Source organism: Trachymyrmex cornetzi, unplaced genomic scaffold, assembly GCF_001594075.2.
Source record: "Trachymyrmex cornetzi isolate Tcor2-1 unplaced genomic scaffold, Tcor1.1 scaffold195, whole genome shotgun sequence".
NCBI lineage: Eukaryota > Metazoa > Arthropoda > Insecta > Hymenoptera > Formicidae > Trachymyrmex > Trachymyrmex cornetzi.
This window is the reverse complement of record NW_017296580.1, coordinates 853,791-871,212: the sequence shown is the minus strand read 5'-3', so window position 1 is coordinate 871,212 and position 17,422 is coordinate 853,791. Positions and strand designations below refer to the sequence as shown.

At 35.2% G+C, this 17,422-nt stretch overlaps 1 protein-coding gene across 3 annotated transcripts in view; it reads right to left on the bottom strand.

Annotated features, from left to right (window-relative positions):
• The window catches only part of LOC108759585 (protein gustavus), a 72,846-nt gene that overhangs the window by 31,118 nt on the left and 24,306 nt on the right, over positions 1-17,422 (bottom strand). The gene's annotated exons all lie outside the window — the stretch shown is intronic.

Here is a 17,422-nt window from a genome sequence, read left to right as displayed (position 1 = left end):
GAGACCCGAGACCATGTAGATTGCAGAACGGAGAACTGGGCGGGAGGTGGAAGGTGAGAGGTAGCGGAGAAGATAATTTATTGTTATTCTCTGGATGGTGCGTTCGATGACGCTACACATTCCCCAAGATGGCTGCCACGTTGGGAAGATAGAGAAAGATGAAAAGAGAAAGAGAGAACGGGGCTCGAGGAGATGTGGAGGAAAAGAGAAAAAGAGAAAGATAGGACAGTTATAAAGGATGGAAAAAGATAGGTAGAAAGAGAAAGAGAGAAGAGAAATATGAACGGAGAAAAAGAACGGAGGGAAGAGAGTAAGAAAGAGAAACCAGCGCTTGGTAGCCGTGACCTTGTCTGGTACCCGACCCCACCGTGGTGCGCCTTGGCTTGCACACATATCCTTGGCACCCCACCATACGGTATGAGGTGGGAGGATAGGAGAGAGAGAGAGAGAGAAAGGGAACATAAGAAACTCGTGGGATATATACAAGTGTAGAGACGGCGGGCGTATTCGTCCACTCATTGTTACCTAATTTAATGAGCAAACCGCCGAGCACGTGTCGGTGAGTACCTCAAAGCTCGTTAGCACGTCCATCGGCGTGAAATCACGAGCGCGCTTGTCCGCTTGCGAGCAGAACAGGCGGATATATTCGCGCCGGCGGGACCGAGAGGGAGTGGAGCGGATATTTTGAGAAATCTGCGAGCCGAGACGGACAAGACGAAACTACGACGGAGTGTTCGCGCAAGATTACCCGCTGTTGCATAGCGCTCGCCAGGGACGTAACAAAGGAGACACAGAATTGTCTAAGATACCTCCTTTATCACAAGCGTATCAATTATCAACTATATCTACTGAGATATCTGTTAGATGCATCTGCACTCAATTACCGTCACATAGCAATTAACTCTACTGTAGTGTAACTATTATTAATAAACCGAAATATCAATATGTATTCATTGATGACTTCAAATTTTATTTAAAATTTGTTCTTTTATAATATATTTATGTTTGCGAATAAATGGAATAGCAATTAATAAAAAGAATATTTTATAAAGATCACTTTTTTTACCATTTTTAAAAAGAAGTGAATTATAAATTTGAATCATAAATTTAACATAGCGTTTCAATTCTTATTATATGACGTAAAAGTTTGTCACGATCAAATTATTGGTCAATATAAATAGTTGGTCAATGTTACTGTGACAATTTAGGTAGTCTAATGGTATGAATAGAAACAAGCTGAATTGATTTGTTTGGATTATTTCCGGAACTAAAATTCTTTTTCTGATTATGCAATAGACAGTTTTCATTCTTGTTATAAACAATTTTGCTTGATTAAGCGCATCAAACCTCTTCTCTATTATTCATGAGAAAAATGGTGTTGCAATGGATCTCAACCTCGTGCTTGAATCTCACTACTAATCGAGCAGGCACCATGCCAATTCGACAATCGAGATTCCACAAAGGGTGCCGCTGGAATACTTCATCTTCACAAAATAATAATATTGGTTTGATCTCTGCCTTATATATTATATAGTAGTCTTATATATTATTTACATATTATTTGTAAATTTAGTTGCTTTTTGAAGGAGTTAATATTAATACGAAGTTTCGGCCAAAATTAGTATAGATCAAACCCTGAATTATAATATGATAAAAGTAAGGATATATATATTGTTTCAATATGGAGGCAGTTTATTTTTAAAAATGATTAAGTAGTAATGGCATTCTGCAATTGCTTATAAAATCTAATATAAAGCGAATAACTCTCTAAAAGAAATGAGAAGAAATGTTATCAACAGAAGTGATGGCTATAGTTTCTCAGGCATCTTGTGCAAGAGATTACGCGTCACGTAATCGTTCAAACACGGTACCGAGCGACGAATAAAGCCTCCTTGTGCGCGTGGTTAATGTGACGAGAATTTCGATTTTAAGAAATCCTTGAGAAAACGCGCGGTTTGCGAACACTTCACCTGAGAATCTTTTCCGTCACTGCCGACGAACAAAGAAGCTCTTTGTAGGCTGAACTCCGCGCCGCTGTCAGAGGTTCTTCTCTTGGGTCGCGCATTGCGAGGATTTCGAAATTGCAGGAGAAACCAGACGAAGACGCTCTCCTTCTCGAGCGTATCCTTTAATCGACTTTCGACGTTGCAACGCGGCTGTAAGAAGCCGTCGTAGCAACTTGCGAACTTTAAACGGCGTCTTGTTCCGACGTCAGTTGCAAAAACTCATCGCGACTCTTTACGTGAAGCTTCAAATCGGAAGTTCGAAACGCCTCCAGTTGCGAATCCAGTAATATCAGGCAAAACGTACTCGACTTTTTTAATTGTAACAACTTTTGTGTTCAAACTTTCACAACAGCTCTATGCTGAAAATAGTTGATACCTACTTTGTACATTCAAATGTAATCGTTTCATGCACTTTAAGATTGCTGTGTAAGAAAACTTACTGATGCAAGCTAATATTTGTTTAACCACGATATATTTGTTTAAAAACTCTGGTTTTTTGTTTTTTTTTGTTTTTTCTTTTTTATTATGAAGAAACCTAAATTTAATACATCTGCTATGCTTTAAATCACCTAGGAATGTAGAATGTGCTTTCTAAGATTATGCTCAAATTCGCATGATATTTAAAAGCACATGAATTAATTTTCGCATCGACAATCAAACATTCGTCTGTGAAAATTCATATGTGGAAGCGAATGGCTTATCGAAGACGAAGAGGAGCTTCTTCCGGCGGATGCGCGGCAGAAACGTGTCGTCGACACATCCTGTCGGTGAGACAACAATAGTGGACACCCTCCTCTTCCTGGTTGCATGCGCCAATTACTCCGCGGTCGGAAGAAAGATGGAGAAACAGGAGAGTGCACTGACATATCAATCGGGATTCTGTGGAATTCCGTCGAGATATCCTCTCGAGATAAAGATCAAGGACAATCGTGAAAGAAAAATCTTCGATTTTCTTTCAAAAGCGTCAATATTCTCTATGGATTAAACAAAAAATTGTGTCTTTTTACAATTTTTTTTACTTCACTTAGGAACCAGAGATACTGTGATGTGATTGACCTGATCTGTGTTAGACCTTGTCCTTCATCGCGAATAAAGTGTCACATAAAAACGAACTTTAAATTCCAGCTATCAAAACGCGTCAAGGTTGTAATTAACGCGATCGATGATGTTTTGTAAAGTTCGTCGACCGATCATCAACAATACAATTGCGAGGCGGCCAGGACGAAGGACTATCTCAGATCAAGCTCTTGTTCTTTCTCTCGTCTCTCGTCTCTCTCTCTACACCTTTCTTGCCCGATCCGCATGACCGCGAGGCAGCGAAGTAAATGGTACTGCAGCACCGTGAAGTGTATTATTAGCATCGTGTAAACGTGTCTGCTGGCCGTGAAACCAGTGAAAGTATTTCATGGACGGAGGCAGGTACGCATACACGCGTATACGCATACATACATACATATACTCGCACACGCTCTCTCTACGTGTACACGTATACATCATTTTGCGTCTCGTACACGGCGGTTGGCTCCTTTCGAGATGATCGCGCGCGGAGGCGCGCCCAGAACTGGGCCTTTGTCCTCTTTGTCTGGAGAACACCAGGCGGGTAGACCGATCCAGCCCTTCTGGTCTCGCCGGACCGGACGAAAAGGACGAAAGAGCCAGTGTGCGTCCCACGCTCTTCTCGTCACGCGCCTTTCTCGAGATCAAGCGAGACCGAGCTTCTCAGGCACGTTTCCAATTCCACAGTCTGATAGTGATGTTGCTTCGATTAATCGATGGTTTTTGTAGAAATAATCGAGTTTTTTACTCGATGGTTCTCATCTCGATTAATGAGTTATTCGATTATTTCAGATTCGATTGAATCGAGCATTCGATGTTTTTAGATTCGATTAATAAATAAGAACTGATTTTACATAGGCATAGGCCGGTATTCATAGTCGGATCTTATATTTAAGATCGTCTTAAGTACAGTCTTAAGATGTCATGAACCAATCAGAAGGCCGCATTAGCGACTTAAGACATTACTTATGACGGTCTTAAAATAAGAACCGACTATGAATACCGGCCATAGGAAGCTTTCCAACAAGAAACACAGATGACTGCGGTCAAAGTCTCACTACAAATGCTTTGAAACGTTTGGTTGACCAATCAAAAATTGCTTTAAAGCATTTGTAGCATCGCGTTGACCGTACCCAATGTAAGGGCCATGGCCCATGGCCAAAGCTTTAAGGCCCGTCTACAATACATGGAGTAAGAAGAGTAAGAAATTGACCAATAACAGTCGAATGTGAAAAGAATAATCGACTGTGATTGGTCAATTTCTTACTCTTACTTCTCACTCCGTGTATTGTAGACGACGCCTTAAGGCAGTAAGACGTAAGTAGTAAGGAAATCAACATATTGGATTGGCTACTGCGTACGTTATGACCTAACGGACTCTACTGCACAGAAAAAAGACTATTCTTAAATCAACCATAATATACTCTCATATATAAGCAAAAATATTATAATCTTGCTTCAAAGATATTAATTTTGATTTTATTAAATTTGTTTTGATGCAAGTATTACTTTGCACTTAATTCAAGACTTGCTCAATTAAAAATTTTATATCAATACCAATTCAAGACTAAAATTTTTAAAGCAAGATTACAATATTTGTCGCTTGTTGGAAAGCTCTCATAATATAGCGCCGTCGCGCCGGCCATATTTGCTCCGCATGCTCAGTCTATCTATACTATATCTATGTCTATGCTTCTATATCGATCGTTTATACGATCTTATGCTGGATTCACACTGCATCCGAAATACGTCGTACGACGCTCTGCAACCAATCAGAAAACAGGATTCCGATCGATTTTGCTTCGTATCATCGGAATCCTGTTTTCTGATTGGTTGCAGAGCGTCGTACGACGCCAATCGGATGCAGTGTGAATCCAGCATTAGTAAGGAAATCGTAACATTGAATTCGCTACAGTGTTTTACGCTTTCTACTATGATTGTTCAATTCGCTTACTGCCAGGGTTGGGAAAATTATTTTGTAAAAATAACTAGTTACAGTTACAGTTTTTTCTTTCAAAAGTAACTAATTCATTTTTTTCTACCTTCCCCTTGATTGGTTTTCTGACTACCATGCAGAAATAACGAATCTTTCCAATGAATAGTCTCCTCGGGGAGCAGAGACCTCACTTCGATTCTTGACTAAATTCTTAGTTTGAGGTAAAAGTAACTAGTTACAGTTCCAAGTTACCGAAACTACCGACGAGATACTATTAAAGACCGACATCCTTACGGGAGTTCGCGTCTTTGTGAATATTGAAGTGATTAAGAGTTAAAAACTGATAATATTGTACTAATTTTATGATTTATTAGTTTAGTAGACGTATTTATGCATTTATAACTTAATACTCGATTTTTCTTTAAAACTGTAATTTCAGTGTTATTGTCAAAGTTTGATTATCAACAGAGATGATAACTGCGGAGAAAAAATTGTACTTTTTCTGCAATAAATAGGATATTATAGATTTACAAGTAATGCATACTTATTTATGGAACATTTATATAATAAAAAATCATGAATTTAATAATGTACGAGCCAAATATTTATGTTAATAATAGCAAATTTATATCAATCGTCGGTAATGTCAGAGTTCAATTACCTCCGGGCCCTTGAGGCCCTTTTCATATCGCCAAAAATTTGCTTAGGGTTGACGGTCTTTAATAGTATCTCGTCGGTGCCGAGACTAAAAATTAGGGCCTGCGCACAATAGAGGAACAAGAATTAGATATTAAGATTTCAACCTATCAGAAACCGCGTATTCCGATGTAATCAGTTTCTGATAGGTTGAAATCTTAATATCTAATTCCTGTTCCTCTATTGTGCTCAGGCCCTTAATCGTTACAGTTACTAAAAGAGTAACTTTCTAGTAACTTTTCTTATCATAACAGAACAATATGGGTTTTAGAAGTTTTTCAGCGTTTCATCTCGATCTCACGTTACTCATCAGTAAGGTGATTACAACGTTGCTGAAATGTTTCAAAACGTTTCTTGCTCTCTGGAATGTAGTGAGGATCTGCCTGGAATGAATTTGGATGTCCTATTAAAAAAGAATTCATGTGCTTGTGGTGCTCACAAGAATCGGAGCGAGTTCCGTTGAACCTTTGGTGACGAGTCGCCATAGAGTGACATTGATATTATGGCTATAAAAAAAAAACAATAAAAATTACATTTACAATTTACTGACCAATCAAAAAATACTTCAAAGCATTTGTAGTGGATCGTATATCCTTAATCACCATTCAGATTTTAACCAATCACATTAAATTGACAAATAAATTAAAAATGTAAAGTGACTGTAAAACTATTAAATTAGTTACTAGTTATTGGAAGAAATGTAATTAGTTATTTCCCAACTCTGCGTTGCATGCGCGCGCGCCATAGGTTTTGTTGCGATTGGTCGATTCGCTTACTGACCTTAATGGTTAAGGGGCTTCGCACAATAGAAGGAACAGGGAACAGAGAATAAGAATTTCAACCCATCAGAAACTGTGTATTTCACAATACATGATTTCTGATAGGTTGAAATTCTTATTCTCTGTTCCTTTTATTGTACGGAACCCCTGAGTCTCACATCTTAAGTTTTTCTATGTGCCATGGGTCATGGCCTAACTTGCTTATATACCTGCGCTTTGGTAGAAGCGTTGTCACGCTTTTGTGAATTTTTACGAGTTTTCGAAGGAATTATAAGTGGTAAGTTCACTTTATTTTCAAGTTAATATTTTTTATTAATAACGTGTCGATTATTCGGTAACCAATTTTTTCCCCGATGTTTTACAAAATAATTACTGATTTTTCTATTGAAACACAGTCAACTGTGCAAAATGGATCATTTATTTAGGTCATTTAATAACCATCATCATCATCATCATCATCATCATCATCATCATCATCATCATCATCATCATCATCATCATCATTTGAATATTCGATTGTTTCATAATCAATCTTATCCGACTTCGTCGATCACTTATAAAGGTAAAATCGTGCGTGGTAGGTTTCTGAAGAACGAGGAAACGCACCATCGTGAATCGTACTCCTCTGGCAGTTGATACAGTCTTGCGAATGACGACAGACGATCGCATAACGATCTCGTAACAGACGTAACGTCGTTAAATCACGTCTAGCGTTCAGCACAACGAGCATTCTCTGTGTAATATACAGAGAATGTATATACGAGCATTATATACGAGCATTATGTATATAGGAGCATCTCTGTGTAATATACGAGCATTCTCTGTGTATATAGACAGATGTCTAGATGTTTTGTGCAAATTATATTTAATAATAAATATATATTTGATAAATAATTGTGATATCTTTAATGAATATTCTATTCTTTAATGAATATCACAATTAAGATGACTTTCTCTATATAAAACTAATAAAATGTCATTTTCTTCTATCTATTCTATTCTATAGTTGCAATATTAAATGTCTTATAAATTAAACTTCGTAAAGCTATGCAAAAATTTATATTAAATTAAGGAGATTTACTTTTTATATCTTTTTTTTTAACTTACTTTTTAATAATCAGAAATAATCTCGATAATCTTAACACAAAATATATAACGTGAAAAAAATGGTTTTATTTTTTTTAAATTATACTGCACTGTTTCATCATTCATTCATCACGTCGACATGTTATCAAGATACAACGTTATCTAATATTTTAAATGGATTTTTAAACAGAGTCAAAGGATATGACAGCGACGGAAAAGTTTCATTATAGTGCTTGTGCGAAGGTTTAAGGTTATCACCGTAATACATCTAGATAGAAAATATCAAAGGATTAAAAAAAATGTTTTGTAACGTAACTTTTACGCATTGAAGATTAGATGGCGCGACCGCGAGAGTTTTATGTAACCTTTCCTTTCACAATTTACAATATACTATACATATATCTTTTTTTTAACGGAATTTTTTCCTGTAATGCGCAATTGATAAACAGTTTTTTTTCAGAATAGGAGCCTGTCGTTTATGCCGCTAGCGATGAATTATAATAGTAAGCTCTTTATTCGCTTGCTCGCGATCAAGGATAAGATTAATGCGGACCGCTGCGTGTAAACGCTGCTGCACGGTTAATCTTTTCCTAATTAGCGTAAAAAATTCATAAAAATATATCAATTCTCGACTATAAGCATGAGGCGTTATTTCTATCTTTGTTTGTATGCCGGCGATAAACATTTTCTAAGATATAGAAACTTTCCGGGCTTTTGGTTAATCAGTCGCTCGGTAATAACAAGTATGCACAAGTCTATACAAGTTTCGATATGATCATTGATATGTCATTTGGATTATTCACAGTGATTTTGTGCTCGATTTTCTAAAAAATTAAAGTGCACGCTTAAGACAGAATAAGATGATATCCATGCATCTCATTCTATCTTAAGAATATGATGGACTTTTTTCTTCTATCTCCCTTCATTCCCCCCGCCATTTCTGGCGTAACCTCTCACACCTTGATGCCACCACATTACCCTCTCCCACTTTACCCGATCACCTCCAACACTTCTAAACGATTTTTTCATCGATTCCCTTCCAGTCTTCTCCCCCTTCCCCGACTTGATTAACTAATTCTTGATCTCCTCATATAACGTTCTTGAATCCTTTACTTTTTCTCCTGTATCGCTATTCGAACTATATAACATCTTCGAACGCTTGAGGCTTACGTCCGCCGGATCTTATGATCTCTCCGGACGTATGCTTTTGCTCTGTCTCTGACTAATCAAAGTTGTTCAAACAGTGTCCAATCTCGCTCAAAGTAAGAGATTGAACAACTTTTCTCTTAACCACAATTCTAAAAAATATTATCTCTAGATAATTTCTTAGAAAACATTAATATCTATTTATATTATAATAACATATAAAATATTAACAAAAAATAACCTAAATGTGGGCTAATGAGAGTCAGCGCGAGCGAAGGTGCGCAATAAATCTTCACAAATAAAATTTGTTACTTCATGTGATGTGTTGATCTCGTCTTTATTTGAAATATTGACATCTTGAACGGTTCGATTCTCTTTGGAATCTTCATCAGCAAATTTCTTAACCAAATAAAATTTCAACGATCGTCCGATGTAGAGTCACTCGCAGGTTGCCAAAACTGTGGTGTTATCCACACGATCGCCAAATCTCATCATGAAACCTTGGATAATATATTAATATTCACACTAAACTCAAATAACATTTTATAATACAATCGATGTAGCTTTGTTCAAACTTCGTCCACTCTATCTGGAGTGACGAGTATGTCTCGTATTTGATTCTTTTTTTAATATTACCGAAGTACTTTCTCATATGAGAAAGTACTTCGATAATATCAAAGAAGAATCAAATAGACGTCTCTAAAGTTATACGACGTTCGACATTCTCTTCAATGAGGTATCGACGAGCTCTTAACGTCATTCGCTGACATTCGCTAACGATGAGTCAAGACAATCATCGAATGCAATAAGCGCGATTCGCCGAGACATCGCTGCTTATGGAAGCGTAATCTTTTCTTCCAATGAAGACGGATGAACATCTTCGTTCACGACGTCCTCATTTCGCCAGCTTCGACCTCTTGAACTTGATACTTTTCCAGGTATCAATATCTACTCATAAAGCAAATTCTAGAGAGAAAAAAATTTTTATTTTTATTACTTAGCGAGAATTTAGTTAAATAGAAATTTTTATTATTTTTAGCAAGATTCTTTTACATAATAATTTAACAAGAATATTTTACATTTAATGAAAATCTTTTAAAATATAATTTTTTTTTAATTCAAAAATATTTACATAATTGCAAATGGAAAGTTTAATTCTTAAAATAAATTGGATTAAAAATATATGTGCACACTTGTGCATGTATATATTTTTTACACAAAAAAATATATACATATATTTAATATATATGTACATATATTTAATATATGTATATACATATATTTAATATATGTATATATTTTATAAATATATACATATATTTTTTTTTTACACAGATATCAAATTGCAATTATTAATCTATATATGCATATAGATTAATAATTGCAATTTGATATTTGTGTTTAATACTTGTATCATACAACATAACGATAATCGCATATGTTAATACGTAATAGAGCTTGAAAATTAAAAGCAAGTAAAGATCTTACTGCAAATTTTAAACTAAAGTTTCAATGTGTCTTCTACAATTTTTCTCCTATTTTGTCATCAAAATTTTTCTTCTTTTTAAGAAAAGTGAGGTCTCTGTTCCCCGAGGAGGTTATTCACTGGATCAGAAGATCCACTGTTTCTGCTTGGTACTGTGACTCTAAACTTGAGTCGGAAAACCAATAAAGGGAAAACCAGAAGAAGAAGAAGTTTCAATGTCGCTGGTGAGAGACATCGTTTAAAACGCTGGATAAGTGTAACATTAAAGATTGTCTTTTGTTGATCGTAACGCGGATCGACCATTTCGTCTGATATGGTTTTACGACTGGTAAAAGTCGATATGAAAGGCGAATGGCAGTGGTGGCGCAGAAGCTTAGCTCGAACCGTGGTGTGGTCGAGAGGTAGGCGGTTCTTTCCCTCCGAGAGAACGACGCCCGTACACATTTTGTAGTCAATATGTCGAAATGTTCTCTCCCCGAGTTCTCCTTTCACTAATTGTAAAGGTCCAACCATTGCGAATATGTGACTGAAATTTATGAAAGCGTACAGATATTTACCTAAGTGTCCAACTCTCGATGACAAACATGACGAAACTGCAAACCTATCCATAACGAAGGGAGTAAAATAAGCCTTTTACTAAGAATTCAAATTTGTCGGAGAACTGTTGCGGTATTACGAAAACTTGTGTGAGTAGGGAAAAAGTACAGAAAAACGCTTGGAGCGAGCACTCGCAAACTTCGATTCATGATTAATAAATTTGAACTATTTTGTATCAAAAGTAATATAAGTTTAGTTTCAAAAGTTGCATTAATATCGAAATAAGGAATTTATACATATGTATATATATATATTTTTTATTGAAATTTATTTAATGCTTTACAAAAATAGAGTTTATATTAATTAAATACTGAAAGAAATTGTTGTGGAGTCATATATAGTTTCAACTGTTACACAAAATATTTCGACCTTAGCTTTTTTAAAGATGATGAACACTTTGTGCATCACAATTTTAGCAAACCATCAAATGAATATGTGTTAATGAGGGTCGATCAAAATCGGAGTGCAGCTCCGTCGCGCTCCGACCTTTTCGCGCGAAAAGCGAAAGCGAAACGCGTCTGCCGTTTTATTCCAGAATCGCGATCACGCTGGGTGTTTCGCGATTCGCAAACGAAATCGGCTCACGATACGGCCGCATCACTACTGATCGCTCATCTTTTTAGTAACATGGAAGCGGACGAAAAGGTCGTCCGATGCTAATGCGCGAAGCAAGTCATTCCGATCTTTGTAGCTATGTGGCCGAAAAATGATTTAATACTTAGAGATCTCATCGCTTTCCTGATGACTTTTCGTTCTCAATTTTGAAAGGAAGAAACGTAGATTCCGAGAGGACAAAAAGTGAAATGCAACCCGCATATTTTGTGTGTGACTATTGTGCAGTGGTCTTTCGATTCTGTTTAAAGAGGGTAGAAAATAAGATACCCCGAAGATAAAGAATGATTCGGTTACCATTTGGCACGTCTTTCGAGTTATCGTGTTTATTATGTGAAGCAACGACTACAAATACATAGATTTTCTATAATGTAAAAAATTTTTTTAATGATTTATATGTATATATATATATATATATAAATAAAAAATTAATTAATTGATTTTCTTTTTATAATTTTGTTTATTTATATACAAATATATAAAAGTAAAATATTTACTTCAGCAAAAAATTTAATTTAATTTTTTCTTATTTTATAAATAATTTGAGACAAATTTTTCGATATAATGCATTCCGAGCTTATATAAATTCTGTCGAATTTATAGAAATTTCATCAGAAAATGCCTTTGTGAAAAATGTTTTTTTCAAATCGGTTTTCGTTTACAAAGCGCATACGATTGTGTTTGAAACGTTAAAACTCGCGTTACTCTCGTTCTTTTGGGTAATCCAATGTTTCTTGAAGCTTCGGCGTTTGAAAATTCATCGTACTTCACTCCGCCGATATGTAAAACCGTATGACTGCATTTGAAACGTTAAAACGCGCGCGTAATTCTCCGCATGGATTACTTCGATGGAATGAGGGGAATATTTTCAGATTTCACCGTCGCTTTCCAAACATCGTATCTCCCAAATCGTTTTTTTTTTTTCAAATGTTACTCGCAAATGGCCCCGGTTGCGTAAATCATTCGCCGATACGTGAGCAGAAAGATAAATTGCGGAATCGTTTTTGCATGCCGTCTTTTACAATTTTTTACTACAGTCAGGACTGATAACGCCGTCTGACCCAACTGTTTTGTGTTGTATATCGCGGTAAAGCATTGCCTAAGGCTGATAGAGTACAAGCGAAAAAAGGTGGTCCGGTGACGAAACGTTCACGATAAGCTATGAGGAGAGAATCAAAGTTAGAAAAATATTTTTCTTCTAGAAAAATGTTACTTATACATCAGTACTTTTATTTCACTTTTTAAAATTGAAGAAGATTATCACCGTTCTGCTAAATAAATTATTATAATCTTGATTGTATTGCAGTACAGATAGCATGCAGTACGTGATCATAATGTATCTTGATCTATCGTTATCTAAGTATCGATCCGTTATATCTCAATGATTTTTTAAATCTGCGTTTATACTGAATTTGATAATATATCTCGAAAGCTATTAAGAAAATAAATAATATCTTATTAAGATATTTTATTAAACTGTGTCTGATCTGCATCCAACAATTTATATTTTAATCAAAACAAGATTTAAATTAACGATAATTAACATTAATATCGGCATTTTTTTGAGGCTCTATTTAAACGAAATTATAATTCTGTAAAGATTGAAGGAATCAAATAGCTCCACTTTAAAGCGATAAGATTAGTGCTCAATTCTACGTTCTTTATTTTAATAATAAGTTTTACAAACAATCTTTTGGAGTATCTATGGGGTCCCCACTATCTCCTATTGCAGCAAATCTAGTTATGCAAGATTTGAAGAGGGTCTCACTTAACAAATTAAAATTCACCTTAGATTTTGACTACAGATATGCAGATGATATTGTTCTCTCTACTCAGGAACAAAACATTGATACATTATTAAGTACATTTAACGATCTTTCCTAGATTAAAGTTTACAATGGAAGTTGGCGATAAATTTCCTAGATTTGACCTTAATAAATAAGGAGAACAGATTGATACATAATTGGTATCACAAACCTTCTTGGCACGTTACTTAAACTTCCTTTCTTGTCACCCATCATACCATTAGGCACAATTATTAATTTAATTGACAGGGTGATTTTGCTGTGATGTCGCATTCCTGTTCCCATAAAAAAAATTTCGAAATTATCATCAACATATTATTGAGAAATGGATATCCATTAGTTTGAATTTTCAAGAATATTAAAAAAAGGTTATTATCTAAGTTTAAGCAACTTAATAATTTTAAACTAGATTTGAACAGAAATAAAAAGAACAAGTCCAATAAAAAGGTTAAGGATATGGATGGTACATAAGGTATGGTGAAGTTACCTACTTCACCATACCTTATGTACCATATCAGACAAATTCAACAGATTTTTCAAGAATAATCATGTCATATGTATGGCCTACCATATTAATAGAAATACCACATCGCAGTCTGTTATCACAGAACATAGGATTGAGCATAACTTATACTACGCCCAGATAACCGCGCCGTACTCTCATTAGCTCTGAATTCAATAGTTTTTAACAAATATATCAAGGAAAAATTGCCAATGTGAGCCAACACAGCTCTAATTGAATCCTGAGGAATTTCCCTTCATATTTAATGCAATATTGTTTCAGTTGCTGCATATTTGTTGGCGATTCCTCTAATCTTCGTTGTTTTTTTAGGAAGTTAATTGCAATTCTGGCGGCATGTGAGCGAGCGTCCTACATCAGGATAAAACATCGAGATGCTACTACATCCACCAATAAGTGTAAATTTGAATCCCATTGAAAACATGTATGGGATATGATGGGAAGAAGACTACGAAGATTAAGGAACCGCCAACAAATCTGCAGCAACTGGAAGCAGCATTGCATCGAATATGATGGGAAATACCTCAGGCTTCAATTAGAGCTTGCATCAATATGCGTGCACGTTTACAAGAAGTCATCCGAAGACGAAGTGGAAATACACAATTTTAAGGTGGTATTAATATTTTGTAAGGATTGCGATGCGTCCTATGTCGGACAGACAAGAAGGATTCTAAAAACGAGAATCTCGGAATATTGTAGTAATGGGAGGATCCCGTTTGCCTACAGTTCTGATTGTACACACCACTCATATCAACTGGTGCCTAGTAATTTTTCACTGTTTTGCCAATGAGATTATTTTATTTTTAAATTAGCCAATCACCGATACATGTGTGCAATATGCGATGTGTGCAATCGGAGCCCTCCCATTGTAATGACATCCGAAGGAATACGAGTAATCATTCTGTTATCACTGAACACAGATTGGATCTGAACCATGATTTTGATTGGGAAGGCACAGAAATTGTTGATCAGGAGCGGTTTTTGTATAAACGACGTATCTCGGAAATGCTACATATTGGGATTTTAAGTCGTGTCCAATATGGTCTCAACAGGGATAAGGGACCGCACACGATAAAAGGAACAAAGAACAGACACGTGATTTCTGATCGGTTGAAATTCTTATTCTCTGTTCTCTGTTCTTTGCTCCTTTTATTGTGTACGGCCCCTTATCCCTGAGGCGACCATATTGGACTTAAGATCCCAATTCAGTTGCAAAAAAACAACCTTAATTTGCAACCTGATACTGAATTTTTACACAATTCATACATCTCGATTCTCAATACTTTACAATAATTTAAACTGCGCGCCGTCTTTGTTTATCATTTAAGTAACAGTCTGATATATTGGTAGTACCGTCTGTTTTTGCTTATTAGTTTTGTACACTGTGTATTATTTTTGATTCATTTGAATGTTGACCGTTACAATATTCGTTTCGCTAAATATGAATAATTTGTGGATCTTTTGTCTCTCGATTTAAATGATTTTTGATGTTCATGTCTTTCATGGCTACATTTAAATTATCTGTAACTGAAAAATTAAGTGTACTGAAATTTAATATACTTTTCATTTACGGATATGAATGATATTTCAATTAATCATAATTGAAATATAATCATTAATGTATATGTTAATGAAATTTAATTTTTAATAACTTAAAAAAAAATTAAGTGTATTGAAATATAATGTACTATTTTCATTTATGAACGTGAATGTAAAATATTTTAATTAAAATCATGATTGAAATAATTATTAATGTAATTGAAATAACTATATTAATAGTAAATAAAAAATATATATTTGATAAATCTTGAATACTCAAAATAGATGAACAGTAGGCGTCGTGCGACCAAAGATAGGCGTTACAAGACTAGCAGCATTAATAGAAACTTAAATTTGAATTCAGTAAAACTAATAAGATTAAACAGAGGCAAAAGAAAGAAATTAGGAGGTTTAAGAGAAGATATGCAGATTAAAAGAAGCCTTAATGAAGAACAAGTATTTGTAAGATTTAAAGTAGGTTTTAAATTTCGACTCGAGGCGGTATTCATAGTCCGTTCTTATTTCAAAACTGTCTTAAGTAATGTCTTAAGACGCTAATACGGTCTTTTGATTCGTGACTTCTTAAGACTGTACTTAAGACGGTCTCGAATGTAAGATCACTATTGGCTTCTGCACACAGAATGCGGCTTGCCCCGTGTAAGTTGGCGCGATAGCCAATCACTGTCTCGTTTGCTCGGAATAGATATATAATTTCCACTAGTGATGCATTCGAGCGAAATGAGACGAGAAAATACCGATACCGAGATTTTGTCTCGACAAAAACAAATAATTGATACGATTTACTCGTCTCGATGGGCTGATATTCTCGCTTCTCGAGATTCTCGAATTTTATCAAGAGACATTCAAGAATATCTCGTTTCATTTAGTATTTAATATTTAATTTATTTATGCAGCAAATTACATATTAACATTTATTATAGAGTAACGTGAGAGCGATAAGTGTATTTACGAGGGACGGTGTAAACGTCACGTCACAATACACAATTATAATGTTTTATTATATTTTCATTCTAGAGAATAAAATATTTTAATTTTCATTAAGAGCTGTAAATCTATATTAATTAGTTTTCTTAACTAATATTATAGAATTAATTTTTTAAAATCAATTATTTGGTTTGATCTTGACCTCTTAACGTTTAAATTTAATTAACTTTGGTTACTGTTGATGAAGAAATGTATTTTTTATTAAGCTGTTGCGACGGAATTAATGACTGTCTCTGATCTGGTTTTAACTCTTTCATAGGTAATTTTTATTTAAGAATTAGAAAGAATAAGGGCACTAGGAGTCGGGCGCAGAAGACGTCGCGCAAATAATACACTTATAAAGAGTGAAACTTATTTATTCACTAAAACGCGCTTACATGTTTCGACTCATTTTTGCTATTAATAGAGCGTCCCTATTTTCGGGGAGCTCACCATGACAGGATAACTTTTATTTTATATATGTTAGTGTGTGTTTGCTCTGAGGAAGGCTAAAAAATGAGTCGAAACATGTAAGCACGTTTTAGTGAATAAAGAAGTTTATACTCTTTATAAGTGTATTATTTGCGCGACGTCTTCTGCGCCCAACTCCTAGTGTCCTTATTTTTTCCAATTCTTTGATTTGTAAGGAGTCTTGATTAGTTTGATTTATTAACGGATTTAATTTTTATTTCTTATTCCGATATTCCTCTGATTTTTTCGAGACGAGACGAGAAAAATAAATGACATATGATAATCTCAGAAATGTTATTTTTAATAATACGAGAAATTCCGAGACAATATTTCGAGATTCTCGTATCGAAATGCATCACTAATTTCCACCACGCGACACAAGTTGAGCTCAATCCAACTTTTGCCGCGCAATGGAAGTAGTATTGCATCATTTCTAGAAGTTTTACAAAGTGAGACCGACTTAAGAATGTAGAATTATTGGTTAGTGCGACAAGCGGCTTCTTCCACGAGGCAAGCGTTGCAACACAATTGCTTGAAGCGCCAGGGCATGAGAGCACCGTTCGGTATTGAAAAAAAATTACTGTTCAAGAACTGCGATCTGCAGTAATTTTTATTTCCTCGGTCGGAAAAATATTACCTCGGCCGGGAGTCGAATCCGGACCTCTTGTATACCGTATACGAGCGTCCTAAGCCTTTAGACTAC